Raw genomic sequence first — 14,204 nt, forward strand, 5'->3', positions numbered from 1 at the left:
CAGGCATTTTACAAAGTTTTATAAGAAATTTTTTTGTAAAAGTAATACCATACCACTCTTTCAAATGCAAATTATGTAAGTAACATGTTACAGAGATACAATTGACAAATACAATCTAAATACTGTATTTATGGTGAAAATAGAAGAGAATCTTGAAACTGGGGCTAAAAATCAGTGTATATATGAGTCTTACATGTTTTCTTATAAAATGTTTGAGCTTTATGGTATTATCTGTAATACTTTTTAGCTATCAAGTATTTCAATTTTCAAAGCTCCAGTTACCTTCCCACTGAAATAAAATATATATTACAAGCAAAGTGTGCTCTTAGGTACGTAACTGGATTTTCTCATCAACTTATCGTGGAAAAAACAGATAAGCCATTTTTGTTACATGGATAGCTACTTACCTTTGTTTTCTATTTGGAAAACTGTATATTATGTAGGTGATGATACTAGTTATACTTAGTTAAGGACCTAAGTATTTTAAAAAACACAGGAATTAAAAGAAATAGCCTGTGAAGCATTGATAAATTGTAGTAATATCAATGGTGAGAAGATTGCTAAAGGAAATAGTGGACAAGATCAGTCTCTATGGTTTCATCTTCGAAAGCAGAGAAAATTACTTATCTGAAAGCAAAAGGCAGTAACTGTGGAATATTAAAAAAGTAGAATCATGTATAAGCCTAGATGGGGAATAAAAAGGACTCCGAGAGCTGATGGAAAGTAAAAATGAAGGAAAAGGAGACAGGAAGGTAGAAAGAGAGGGAAGGTGAAAGGGAAGGAGACAGATGCATCTCCTAAATCTTCAGTTACAACTCAATGGAAGGCTCTATTTGTGAATTTTAAACCTGACCAAGATAGATTCATTTATTTTTAGGTTGATGATTATTATCTTAAATATTCACCCCTTTGCGTTTCCTGACCTCCTGACTGCTGCTGGGTTAGGCCGAATTTCCCGGAAGTTTAACTCACAGCAGTTGCCCATCAACCTCCACCAGTGCCCCAGGGTAATAAAGCAGGCTAAACTTTCATCCCAGGTCTCCTTGACAAGAGAAAAATAATTTTTTAATGATAAGAAAATTACACTAACAATTGAAATAATAATGCAAAATAATAATTTAGGGGAGACAGTTTCTTCTTTATATAATTACCGGAAATCACTCAACATCTTTTAAATGATGTATAAACTTTACAATACTTTATCATCTAATTTTCTTTTCCTTTTGTGACTACCAAATGCCTTGAACATACTTAAATTTATTAGGTGACTCATTTAGTCAAAATCCATTTCATTATCTGCCAAATACCTATCATACCAAGACACCTTGCCTAATATCATGGAGTCTATAAGATGTACACACAATTAAATGAGACTATGTAGATGTATTTTTAAATCTGTAAGAATGTTATTTAAATAAAAGGTATATAACAGGCACAATCCAATACTAGTTCTGAGGAGTAACACTTAGGAAAGAATCTTTTCATGCTTAGACTAAGTCACCATTCAAGTTAACCAAGTTAACCAACAGATAAGCTTCCAATTAATAGAATACTTTATACTTACATATTTCCTAACTACATTTTATGCATCACCTAATTTAATCGCAAGAAACATTAGATACACAACATGTTAGGCCATTCTTCGTTGCTATAAGTGAATACCTGAACCTAGGTAATTTATAAAGAAAAGAGGTTTAATTGGCTCACAGTTCTGCTTGCTGTACAAGCATCCAACTGGCATTGGCTCAGCTTCTAGGGAAACCTCAGGCAGGGCACTTTTACTCAGGGTGGAAGGCCAAGCAGGAACCAGAATGTCTCATGGCAAAAGCAGCAGCAGGAAAATGAGAGTGGGGACAGAAGTGCCATGTACCCTTAAACGACCGTATCTTAAGAGAGCTCACTATTAAGAGGACAGCACTAAGCCACGAGGGATTCGTCCCATGATCCAAACACTTCGAACAGGCCCCACCTCTGACACTAGGAATTACATATCCAGATGAGATTTAGAGGGTACACAATCCAAACCATATCAGATAAGGTCTCACTACTGCTGTTTATAGATGAGGAAAATGTGACAGATCTTGTGAATGTGACAGATGACGCAGAAAATCAGGGGCAACAAGGCAAAAAGCCAGGCCCTCTTAACTACCTGAGCATTGCTTTTGCCACACCCCCTCCCCCCCAACGCTGTTTGGTTTTGACCTCTGTAATTTCTTCAGCCTGGTTGCATTGCAAGAATGTAGCAAAATAACCAACTAAAAGCTGAATTGTTCCCTATTACTTCAGCGATTTAAAGAGAAGTCTTAGGTATTCAAATACACAATTAACATAAAGACAATGAATTCAAGTTTTATTAAATCTATCTTCCTCTTCTTGTTCTCTAGTGGAATGTCAACCAACCCCACATTTTCCCAAAGATCCAAGATGAATATTTGGCCATGAAATAATTAAATAATATTATATCTACTGTTTGTAGAATGATAGACATTATTAAGTAATTGTGGTGATTTAAGATGGCTTAACTAAAGTCACATAAATAACAAAGCAAGAACTTGAATACATTTAAGGTGTAAAAATAAATTAGAAAATGAGTGTACGTTAACAGTCATTATTACATCTTAGAGTTTTTTGTTTATCAAGGTCATATTGTAACTGAGGGAGGGAGCAGGGGACCTCCCAAATACGTTTCTAGTTCCCTGATCTGAGGTCCTTGGCTTCTTACCCCAAAGAATGGGGAAAGGAGTCCCAGAGGTGCGGTGAGCTTACCATTGGAATAAATGTTGTGGACCCAAAGAGTTTTGCAGAGAGCAATTTATTAGGCAGAGAGAGAGAGAAAGAGAGAGAAGGAGAGACGGTTCCCATGCTGTCCTCGGAGGGGATCCAAAGAAGGAATCCGTATAGGTAAGGAGCAGCGAGTTTTAACACTGGAGTTATTCTCTCCTCATTCATGTTATCATCCAATGAGAGGAGTTCTTTCAAACTTCCTCTGGGGTGATTGATCTTTAACTCTGATACCAGATTGGCTGTTGGTCCACAACAGAGCCTGCTCCTCCCAGAGCTTTCCGGGGGCTTTTTGGACAAAGAAGCCCACCTGGATTCGTCTACCTAGCCTGGGCTGGGGAAACCCAAAGAACTCTGCGCTCCCGGATGGGTCATGGATAGGGGCGTGGCACTGGGAAACTCTTGCCTTTGAAACCACGCCCCTCATGGACCCAGGAAGAGAAGTTCTCTTTCTTAACACAGTCCCTCGATATTAAAGAATAATGTAAATGATTATTTCTGCATACTTTTTATTCTGGTTCTGCTACAAAATATTACTCAAAGGTCATAATGGATCACCAATAGAATGTAGTGAACAATAAGAAACCTCAGTAAATGAATTTTTCTCAACTCTATGCTGATGCAAGGTAATATTCACATTTTCCAATTAAAACAGAGCACAAACAGACTACTAAAATTTTCTATCGAGAAACTAATTGCCTGTAAAAAAGAAACAACTGGAAACTGCATGAGAGGAAAGTCAATGAGCAGTGTAAGCTATAGAGACAGAAGAAGAGAAAGCAAAAATCCTAACTTCCTTTTACCTCTGTATCTATTGCCTGTTTCAAAATTCTAAGGCATGACTGCTTTACAGTTGCACCTTGTGGAAGATGTGCTGATGTGAAAACCTGCAGATCCAGGGCTGCTATCTGTCAATGCTGGGTTTAAGTCAGCAGCAGGTTCTTCCCTTGAGCATTAGCACAAGAATGACTTGACTTATGTATTTTCAATGGATGCAAATGTCAACCTTATCACCAAGGAAGACATATGGTACCCAGTTCTGGAAGCTGAATTCTGTTTCATAATGAGTTCAAATCTCCCGCTGCGATCAGAACTTGGCTCACGGAAAGGCAGAGGTCAACATGCTGAGAGGGTTGTCTTGGTGCCCTGTGCAGTGCCTGGACCTGCTTGAAAATGTCAGTTTTCAGAACATGTTTCTGCAAGTAGCTTTTACAAAAATGTGCAGCTAAAATAAAAGAGATGGGAGAAAATAATCTTTTTTTGGCAAAGAAAATCACGTAATGAAGGATCATCCTTTATTGTGAAAGCATCTTTTGCTTTTTTCCCCCCATTTCCCTGAAATATGCAGTAGAAATGGCCAGTACATAGAGTTTAGTTAATATAATTACCATTGGATTTCAACTAGCTGTATTGTTATTGGATAGCGGGCGAGGTTATCCGGTTCTACAGGGGTTACAGTGTGGCCTTCCGCTTTCTTCATTCGTACTCCACTGATGAATAATCTTGGTCAAAATTTCCGCTTCTGTCCTGAGGTCCGTTTAAACTGTTTTGTTGCAAAATACAAGCCCCATTGTACTGGTTTGCTCTAGCTGCCGTAACTGAATACCACACACTGGGTGGCTTAAACACAGGGAATTTATAATATCAAAGTTCTAGAGACTCAAAGTCCAAGATCTTATTGTCAGGTTTGGTTTCTCCTGGAGTCTCTCCTTGGCTTGCATATGACTGCCTTTTAGTTGTATTCATTCCACACGACATTTCCTCTCTGTGCACATCCCTGGTGTCTTTCTGTGTGTCCAGATTTCCTCTTCTTGTAAGAACCCGTAAGAGACCATTCTAATGGCTTCATATGGGCCCACCCTAAGGGCCTCATAACCTAATCGTATCTTTACAGGACCCATCTTCAAACACAGTCACATTGTTAGGTACTGGGGTTTAAGTCTTCAACGTATAAATTTTGAGGAGACACGATTCAGCCCATAACACTCATAATTTATCACTGGAGACTGTCACCTATTGTAATTTATCTATGGGCAGGAGTCATGCCAAATCCGCAGATTTACAAATTATGTTTCTATTTTTACCCCGAACATTAAAAAACTTAGAAATCTATTTAGTGGTTCTTGCACTGTGTCCCGGCACAATAATTTTTCTCTCCATCTTATATCTAGTTTGTTCTCTAGTTTTATTATTTTAATGTACTTATTGCACTCAATGTCTGTAATTAGACAATAAAACACTATGGTAGAGGGTAAGGGCAGCTGGAGTCAGTCAGCATGTATAGCCTTAGCTTCACCTGTTGCTAAGGATGAAATCCTTGCAGGACTTTTGCTTCAATTCCCTTATCTATAAAATGGATATAATAACAGTATATATGTCAAAGAGTTGTTTCCATTAAATGAGTTAATGTATGTAAAGCTGTTTGCACCACATGCATTGTAGTATCTATATAAATGACTGTTATATATAAACTAGTTTTATACAACACATTTGTGTAATACGATTTTTAAAATGTATGAATGAATAAAAAATAAGCAAATACCTAACTAGTGACATATTTAAAGAATACCACCTGAAATAGATTATAAATACACACTTGTATTCAAATTCTTTTAACCTGAAAGTTCATCAAAGCTTTATTCCATAGCTAAAAATAAGGAAATTCCTTTGAATTTCCTTATTTTGTTGCTTCATTTGGATAAATGTACATTTTCTCAGGTATCACTAGAAGCCCCCTACCTGTGCTGCGTTACTTCCCATCCGCTTCTCCAAGGCCATTACAGAACTTGTCACTTAATGCAACAAATGTTTCATGTATGGAACACATCTATGTTTCATATACAGAAACACAAGATTGAGAATCGCACTGCTGTTACTCTCCCATGGTCAGCAGGTTCCACTCCTCCTGCCTAATGCTCTGTGGATGCTTTACTGTCAGTATCTACGATGCTTTATATACTTTGGCATCTATTTATCATTTTACTTTGGGCTACTCAGATCTGTGTCTATAGAAATTATCTCCAGGCTTTTGCAGGATTTTCTTATTTCAGCACTGCTGACTTCGGTCTTTTTCCTCTGTTCCAGGTGTGGTTACTTCCTCTATAAAGCAAGCAGCCTCAGACTTCATACTGTGATTTTCAGAAAAAGAATGCAATAGATTCAGTACAACTCACTACCATACTCTTCATTATGTCCCCTTGCCCTCCTTCTCAGCTGACAATCTTGCTTCTTATTTTATTGACAACAAAAAATCAGAGAATGCCTTCCTTTTTTCCCAGAACCAAAACAAACAACCTGCCTGGATCTGTGCCGAGGTCGTCTTCTTCTGTCACTATAAGTTATCACCACTCTTGCCCTCCCACCGGTTCCAGACAGCCCATTCTTCCTCTGGTTCCCAGGCAGTGCCACCTTGTTGAGGACTTAGATCCTACAATGATCTCTCTTCTTATATCATCTTCTTTCTTTCTATGAGCATGTTTACCAACGAAGAAAATATAAAACCAAAAAACTTCCTTGACCCCAAATCATTGTCCAGTTATTGCCTTACTTGCCTATTTTTTTGATAACTGAAAAACAGCAGAATATGCCACTTTGGCTTAAGAATTATTTTGAGCTGAAGGCAATTCAGAAGCAGCTGCAAGAAAAGTTCTCTGCCTCTTCTCTGTTGGGACTCACTTTGTGTCCCCAAAACAAAAGCCTCAGAAGCAAAAGTTTTTCTTTGAACTTTTCCAACCCTCCTGTATCTCACTCCCATTCTCTGCCAAGGCTAGCCATAAAAACTAGAACTCCTCTTTCTCAAGTAGAGTTCTAGAAACCAGAACGCTTTTTTCCTAAAGCCAGTCATAAAACCTAAAAATATTACTCTAACTTTCCCTTTCCCTACCTATATTAAAAACCAGTCATAAAGAAATTACCTGACTGGCGTTGTTTCACTGCAAGTTTCCTTGACCACCAGTATTTCTACAAGGCTGTCTATACTTTGTTGAATCTCAGCATAAAAATGAACAATTTCCCCTGTATCTTTGGGTCTTCATTCTGAAGGCTCCTTTGTACACATGTTAAAAAACTTTTCTGCCTTTTCTCATATTAATCTGCCTTTTGCAAGCTGATTTTTCAGAGAAACGTCAGAAGGGGAAGTTCCCTGTTGGTCCCTACACTCTATTAACCTAAGAGCAGGACATACATTTAAAAGGTGTCCCTCCACTCCGTCTCTACCAGGAAATACAGAGACTGATCACTAGAGATTACTTTAGATCTTTATAAACTGGATATGGTACCAGAGGAATCTATATAACCAACTTTACTAACTTTTATCTGCCATAAATTTCCTATACCTTGCCTCCCCAACACCCTTCTTTCTTTCTTTGAATTGAAGATGCTTTATAATAGTCAGGGTTCTAGGTCACCTTGTTGAGATTTATTCCTTTTCCCTGAGTATTTCCCATATGTACATGAGATCTACATGATATATCTTTCTGTTTGTTTTCCCTTACTAATCTTTTTTCTAGCTAAGAACTGTGAAGGATAGATAGAAAATTTTTTTTTTCCTTCTCTACACAGTCAAGTTCTCTAAAGATTTGCCTACCATCAGTGTCTCCACTTTCTCATATCACATTCTCTCTGTAATCCACTGTAATCAGGAATTCAGCCTCAACAAAACTTTAAAACTGTTCCTTTCAATGCCATTAGTGATCTTCTTGTGGTCATTGCCAAAGGTCAGTTCTCAGTTCCCTTATTCAACTTCTCAGTAGCACTGAACATGGCTAAGCACTCCCTGTTATGGACCTTGCTTTATTGGCCTGAACCGTATGAACACGCTAAAATACCACAAATCTTAGAGTCAGGCACATGTAAACATAAATTCTGAATTTTCCTTATTATAGTTGCTGATGCCTCTGAAATTATGAACCTCACCTCAATTTTTTACATTTTGATAAAGATAACAGTACTCCTCCGGTAGGAATATTAAATATAGTATGTATAAAATCTCAGCTTAATTTCTGGCACACTGTAGGTACTCAATAAATGACAATTATTACTTGTATTATTGTTATTTTCTTTAGTTCTTGCTTTCATACTTCTGTTTATGTCTGTGTGGTAGGTAGTGTTTTGTCCATAATACTTGTTTTACCTGTGTAAATCCCACCCCAACCTTAAAATCCATCTCCAATGTATTTTTTCCACAAACTCATCCTTTCTTGTTTCTGAAACAAAATGACCCTTCCTAGGAATCCTTACTTATTTTATCTGCAATTTCTATAGTATCTGCAATATATTACTTCAATACATGAATGTGTTTTATTGCCCTTACTAGTTTTAAATTTCCAGAGGACAAGACCAGCTATGTAGAAGAAATCAGGTAAAATTTGCCTGGTAGGTTGTACAATTTGATGTTTCAGGTTTGGAAAGTTTTTTAAACATTTGGTCAATATAGTACTATTACATAATCAACCCATGAAAAAATGTTGAAATTAAAAGCAAACTTTATCTGATAGTCATTGAAAGCCAGTGACTCCAAACAAATGGAAAACAATTCTATGCTCATGGATAGGAGAATCAATATTGTTAAAATGGCCATAATGGTCAAAACAGTTTATAGATTCAAGGCTAATCTTATCAAACTCACAATGACATTCTTCACAAAACTAGAAAAAAAAAAACTATTTTAAATTCATATGGAACCAAAAAAAGAGCCTGAATAGCCAAAGCCATTCTTAGCAAAAAGAACAAAGCAAGAGACATCACACTACCCAACTTTAAACTGTACTACTGGGCTATGTTAACCAAAACAGCATGGTACTGGTACCAAAACAGACACACAGACCCGTGAAACAGAACAGAGAGCCCAGAAATAAGGCTGCACACCTATGACCATCTGATCTTTGACAAAGTTGACAAAAACAAGCATCGACGAAAGGACTCATTCAATAAGTGGTGCTGGGATAACTGACTAGCTACACAGAGAATTGAAACTGGACCCCTTCGTTACTTCATATATTAGTCAGCGTTCTCTAGAAAGACAGAACTAATAGGTTACATGTATATTAAAAGAGGAATTTATTAAGGACTACTGCCTCATGCAGTCATGAGGTGAAGTCACACAATATACCATATACAAGCTGAAGAGCAAGGAAGCTAGTCTGAGTATCAAAGCCTCTTAAGTAGGGAAGCTGACAGTGCAGTCTTCAGTCTGTCACGGAGGGCCTGAGAGCCTCTGGCAAAACACTGGTGTAAGTACAAGTATCCAAAGGCTGAAGAACATGGAGTCTGATGTTCAAGGGCAGGAAGCATCCAGTATGGGAGAAAGATGAAGGCAGGAAGACTCAGCAAGTCGGCTGTTTCCATCCTCTTCTGCCCCTTTATTCTGTGTGCACTGGCAGCCAGTTAAATGGTGCCCACCCAGACTGAGAGTGGGCCTGTCTCTCCCAGTCCACTCACTCAAATGTTAATCTTTTTAACCTTCACAGACACACCTGGGAGCAATATTTTGCATCCTTCAATCAGGTTGTCACTCAGTATTAAACATCACACACCATATACAAAAATCAGCTCAAGAGGAATTAAAGACCTTTTAAGAACCATTTCAAATACCTATCAGTGGTAGGCTAGATAAAGATGTGACACATATACACCGTGGAATATTATGCTACCATACATAGTATGGAATGGAATCATGTTCTTTGCAGGAACATGGATGGAGCTGGAGGCCATTATCATTAGCAAGCTAACATAGGAACGGAAAACCAAATATCTCATTACAATTGGGAACTAACAGGATGGGAGGAGAGAGAGGGTCAGAAAAATAACTAATGGGTACTAGGCTTAATACCTGAGTGATAAAATAATCTCTACAACACACTCCTGTGACATGAAAACTCGTGGCCTATAGGGAACTGGGTATTGACAAATCTGAACTAGAGTCACCTCTTGTTTCAGTTCCACTATCACCAGCACCTGTTTTATGGCCATCCCACGTGGGTTATCTTTGGCCTGTACCCCAGGAATTTTACAAGACAGCCTATTTAGTTCATCTAGCCCTGGTTTTGGCAGCCCTCTCAGTATAGTCTTTATTTCTCAGCTTGCAGGATGGTAAGAGTTAACACCATGGCCCCTGGGTGAGTCAGATTTAAAGGCATGTTCTTTTGTAGCCTAAAAGCAATCTGGGCTTGCAGTTTTTGGAGCAGATCTCTTCTTAGCAAGGGAACTGGGCAATTTGGGAGGTATAGGAATTCATGTTGGACCTTTTGTCCCCCTATGAACCGCGTCCTAGGATGGCAGAATGGCCTTTTCTCTGGGACTCCTTTAGCATTAACAATAGTTGCGTGATTTTTGGATGGTGGCTTTATGGGCTGTGTCACTACTGAGTGTTCAGTCCCTGTGTCTACTGTAAAGTCTTTCAGTTGACTCTTTACCTCCAATGTGACCATGGGCTCCTGGGGGCCTAAGGAGATGAAGCCTGGTCTTTCCTAGTCTTCATACCTTTTGGTTCTTTCTAGCCTGATAAGGTCAATGTCTGGCTCCTTCTGTGCAGTAGCCCTTGGCGGGTGATCTTGTAGCTTTATGGCCTTCATTGTTTCCTTCATTATTGCCTGGACATTCATTCTTCTAGTGTCCTTTCTTCTTACATCATGCACATTGAACCTTATCCAATCTGGCTGATTCTTGGATCTTTTCCTGCTCTGGCCCCTTCCTCATCCATGCTTACATCCACATTCTCTTGTGACATTTGCTCCCCTTTCCATGAATGCTGCAACCAGCAGATCGGCTTTCTTCCTGAGTCTTTGATTGGCTTCCCTTTTTGCCTTCTGGTCACCGTTAACATTCACCTTGGCCACTTCCAAAATCTGGGAGGCATGCCTGCAAAACCATGTAGCTTTTGTTGTTTCTGCCTGATGTCTCCTTGGGCTTATCCTACACATGCTATGTTCTCCATGCACTGGTTCTCAGTAGCCTCAGGATCAAACAAGGTGTAGAACCGGAATGCCTCACAGAGTCACAGAGTCTCTGATAAAACTGGCTAGAGCTTTCATCTATTCTCTGCAATACTTCTGATATTTTTCTTCTGTTGGCTGCTTTCTTTGTGCCCTCCCTCAGTGCCTCTCGGAACTTCTGCAGGTACTGTAATTGGGTTGTATCATTTGGGTCCTAGTGTGGGTCTGCTTCTGGGAATTGGCCCTAAGTGTGTGCCTGGACATTAAGTGTGCCTTCTGGTGCATTGTTTTTTAGCTAGTGGAGGGCTACCTTTGTCACCCTTCAGTGCTCCTCAGTATTAAACAGTGTCAGGAGGAGCTGTTTCCAATCTGGCCATGTTGGGTTATGTGTCTGAAAAATGGACTGCATTAGATCTGTAAGGGCCTGGGGCTTCTCCGTGTAGGAGGGAGTATGGTGTTTCCAGTTAAGGAGGTCAGTGGTTGGGAAGGGCTGATAGATGAAGGTCCATTGCCCCCTTTGGAAATGGCCATGTTGATCATAATAGAGGAGTCCTCGAGTTTCCCAGAAGGGCATCTGCAAAGCCTGAGTGCTGCCAGACCGGAGGTGACTTGCTTGATCATTCTGACTTTCCTCGCTGTTCTCCTGGGACGGTGGTTCTGATTTTTCCTTTTGGGTTGAAACCTGGGGCTCATGATCATCTGAACTTCACTCCTTGGGGGCTGGCCTTGGTAGAGCTTGGTAGATAGTGATATAGGGAGGAGGGATTTCTATCTCCTCTGGTGGTTCTTGCAAAACCGGTTTTTCTTGTCTTTGCTGTGGCTTTTCCTTTGTCTCCAAAGCTCCCAGCAAAGCTGACTTTTTCTCTCATTTTAGGCTCTGCTCAAGTACTAGCATTTTGCAGTAAGCTGCCAGGCAGGGATGTAGCCATTCGAGTTGGGTTTGGACTATATTCAGCCATGATTCAATATGAGGAAATTGGTCTGGATACTCTGGCTGTCCTTCCACCCTAGTTGCCACTTGATACACCGTTGTTCCTTTATGTATTGTTCTTTGGACCAGCCATCCAACATTAAAAGAGGGCCATTCTATTTCACAGAGTTCTTAATTTCTGGGTGGTTAACTTGATCTTATAATCTCCCTTATAACCTTTCTTAAAGTTCTTTAACATACTTTCTAACGGGGTGGATTTCGACGGTTCCTCCCATGTCCTCCCAGTTACAGTGCAACTCCCTCTCTTCACTTTATTTACTTTTACAGACTGATTAGACCGCCTCCTTCACGGGAGTATTTCAGATGCACTTGACATTGGAGGGTTCATATAAATCCTGAACCAGGACCCCACAGTCGCTAAATTGTGGGGGCCTCCATAAGCCATATGCGGCTCACTACTAGCCCCAGTCAGTCCCGCACTTGCCCGCAAAGTACAGTCTCACACTAAGGAGACTTGCGGTCCTACACACTCCACTGCGCTCTTACACACGCATTCACAAACTTCCCCGCTCCCAGTTCACCTTCTGAGGTTGGGGCGTAGGTTTAATCTGACTTTGTGAGCCCTCCTACATTCTGGGTCGGACTACTTGGTATGCCCTGAAAGTTGATCAGACTCTCCTTCCGTTCTTATGGGATGGGTCCTGCCTTGAGCCCCAAACCTTACTGCAGTCTTGTAGCCCGCTGGTCCTGGAATCCTCCTGTAGCCCCTTAGGTTCCATTGCACTGTCAGGGAAGGGCACCGGATTGTGGAAGAGCTGAACCCTCCCCTGGGTTTAAACTCCCCCAATGGCGCCTGAGGTCACAGGTCTCCCCAGACCCACAGGCAAAGGAGACAGCAAAGCTTCCATTTCCAGTCCCATCTGGGTGGCCAGAAATGTTGCAGGAATCAAGGGACAAGAGAGAATAATGGGTGAGACTGGAAGATTTTATTAAGGTGCGCACCAGCTCAGTGGATTAGCATCCAAAGGCTGAGACCCGAGCAAAGACAGGATTAGACTTTTACACACACAACCAAAGGGGGTTGGCTAGTTTAGTGGCATGAAACCTGCAAGGCAGGCAAGAAGGCTTACAGAGTCAGAACAAAGGCAGTTTATCAAATGGTGACAGGTTTACAATTCAGGCATATCTTGTGACCTTCGCTGTGCTGCTCAGATGGGAAAACGGGAACTTACAAAACTTGCAAAAACAGTGATAAGAACAGAACAAAGAGCAATGGTGAAAGAAATGGGGATGTCCTGGGGAAGGTTCAAAAAATAAGACAAATTTTTCTTTTCTTTTTAACGTCTTCTGCTTTACACCCTGAACTGATACGTAAAACAAAGGATGGTATAAATTCTACTTCAAACTCTAAAGGCCTCTGCTTGTTTTCCTACTTCATATTCATAAGAAAATGTGGACTTTAATATTATAAAGTCCGTTGTAGCTCTTTCTGAAAAGAGCTTTTTGTGTTGCTGACTTCAGGGGTAATTTGTCCTTCAAGAAGAGATAAAGTTATGTAAGTTACTTAGGAAAATGTCTCCATGTTAGATTGTAACCTACTACTTTTCTTTTCATTGGAGGCCATGCAAAGCCATATGTGGTAGGGTAGATTGAGAGAAGCCCAGCCAGTGTCAACCTGCTTCATGAAGATCTAATGATACACCTGCTTCTTTACTGAGGATGCTTTGGTTACCAAGAAAGAACACCATTGAGGGGTGCAGGTGCTCAATGTCTGCCAACAGCAGATGCGAATCTTCCCTAACAGGTACATAGCAACACAGCTTTAAATAGAATCCAGCAGCTGTTAAATCAAGAGCAAGAATATTTACTTCACTATTTCTTTAGTACTATTACTCTGTGATTCAAACGTCAACTCACCCTGTCTTATATTTAAGCTATAGCTGATGAAGAGAAAAATTCTCCTACTGTCCATAGGGCTTTGAAGGGTTCTAACGTCATTTCACATATTAAGCTCACGCAGTTTACTTGGATCCCTTCTTAGGACTCGAAAGTGTTTTTCCCCTTTACAGCGAACAGTTTTAAAAACTGTGTATTTTAGTTGTAAACAGACATCATTTCTGAACAGAACTAGGTTAGAAGTAAGCTTAGAGGTTTGTCTAGATTAAATTTAGATCTGCTTTCAGATTCAAAATGACCCCATACATTCCATTTCAGGATTACTTTCTTTGTCTGCTGTGAGGTGGATTGGAGACTGCCTTCCCTAAGATTTTCTTTTTCCTTTTTGAGTATGCAAGTGACATTTTCCTGTTCATCCTAAGAATGAAGTAAACCCGATTAGATTTGTTCTCCATCTGGGAGCAGGAAATTAACTTTGAAAATGATTTAAATCTCTTGCCTGGGGAGGGACTTTTACTGCCCTGAGTTCAATAGTTCAATTTGACAGAAGCCTTTGCCAGATTTCTAATACATATTTGTGTTTAAAAAAAGGATGAAAATGAGGCTTCTTTAAATTTCATTAACTGAATTCTTATATCAGGCCAAATCTGGAGACCTGTCAGGCA

This window comes from Cebus imitator, unplaced genomic scaffold (genome assembly GCF_001604975.1).
Source record: "Cebus imitator isolate Cc_AM_T3 unplaced genomic scaffold, Cebus_imitator-1.0 Scaffold36, whole genome shotgun sequence".
NCBI lineage: Eukaryota > Metazoa > Chordata > Mammalia > Primates > Cebidae > Cebus > Cebus imitator.